We start from the raw sequence: 1,875 nt of genomic DNA, 5'->3' as shown, positions 1-1,875 counted from the left end.
GTTATCAAGTAAGATCTTTGGCTTACTTGTAATTTTTATCAAATACTTTTATCAAAGACCTGATTTATGTAGGATTGAAACCGCTATCTTCAGACAATACTCACCTGAACCCGGAGAGACTCAACGACTTTATCCACTGCGTCACAAAGGCACCAATTATGACGCCTTGTCTCAAAGGATTCCAAAGATTACAAATAAAATATATATGAATGAATTATTTCGTGATCCTTCGAAATCTTAAAAAAAAATTGAATACGTCGATTAATACGTCATTAGAGCTGGTATAACAAACCTCCATGGATAAAACAATTAAACGATTTGAGAACATTTTTTTACGGAAATAAAACAACACTACAGTTTTATTTTAAAACTTTTATTGAAAACAAATCTATTCAGGTAACTTGATTTTGTAGTAGAGCTGACATCTATTCAATGTAGCCGCCTTCAGCCTCAATCACTGCTTCGATACAGGTCCGGAACTTGGAGCATGCACTTTTCAAAACCGCCGTCAGGAGCTCGCCGAATATTAGGCGGATGATGACGATCAGGCTGGCTTTGGTGTTGTGGGAGGTCATATTGGTGATGTTCTCGACGTATTACTAAACGAAGTAGTCGAGCGGGTTCAGGTTGGGGGGGAGGAGAAGAGCAAGTGAGACAAAGGTACAAAGTCGTGGCACTCCTTCTGAAGTCAAGCTTCGGCCTCTTTGGACTTGTGGGCTGGCGCCGATTCTTGCTACCACGCCCAGCGTCTGCCAGCTGCCACCAAATTACACCAAGGAATCACCACACTGTTTAGCACATCCAAGTACACTGATGTTGACTTTCAAGCCTACGTTAAAGATGTGAGGTGGCATGATGTGGCCCTCACTTGAAACCACACCAAAGACCATAACCATGGCTCGAAACTTTGTTTTTATCACCTTGAGCACGTTCTTGTTATTCGTGGCAATCCAGCAATGCATTTTGAAGGTGCTGGCAATGATCCTGTTGTCATAACTTGGATGAATTGTACAGTGGCGCATCTCTGATCTCACTCGTTGAACATTGTGTCATTTTCAGACATGATAGAAGGCTCCTATCACTCTTGGGATTTGTACACAACTGGCCAACTAGTAGATGATCTGCAACAAAAAAAAGTAAATCTGTTTTCATCAAATGGAAATGGAATCATGTTGTCTTTTCTACGGCGACAATTTTATCGTTCCACATTGTATATTGCCACTGAGACGTAAGAGGATACGATTTGAGGCCATGCTTACAGGGTTATTATATAAAAAGTTGAGTAGCAAAATGTTCGCATTACATTTTAATTTTTGCACATTAATCAGGGAAACAAAAAGTAGGGAGGAAATTCCAAAGTCTAGCAATTCGAAAGAAAAAACTATTAAAGCTTTCCTGCGTCTAGGAACCTATACCATGAAAAGTTGAGATTTTAGTGTGTCGACAAATTTACATCTAATCTATATTTGTAAAAGTGAGAATGTGTGTGTAACACAATTCTTAACCTATATACTCCACGAATATTTTATCTACAAGCTTGAAATTCAATATATAGGGTATTCAGACATATGGAAAACATCATCCGGAAAAAAAGAGTAACAATTGAAACTTGGACTTGAGGGTAATTGGTTTTTATGTTTGTCAACTTTTTCACGACTGCGCATGGGCGAGTCGGTTGTATGACAGCTTCCTTATGTTAAGAATAAATAAGTTTTAAAACACAAAGACGTATCAAGCTGGTATATGGTTATCGTACTTGACTCATTGTCTTTAGGTTTTGGTTTCGATCTCAGCTTGAGTATATCTTTTACTTACAAGAAGTGAACTTTTTACAAGAAACATAATACTCGCATGCACATAGTGTTTGTATAAATT

The sequence above is a fragment of the Euprymna scolopes genome, chromosome 2, assembly GCF_053919585.1.
Source record: "Euprymna scolopes isolate OS-2025 chromosome 2, ASM5391958v1, whole genome shotgun sequence".
Lineage (NCBI taxonomy): Eukaryota > Metazoa > Mollusca > Cephalopoda > Sepiida > Sepiolidae > Euprymna > Euprymna scolopes.
This window is presented reverse-complemented; position numbering follows the sequence as displayed.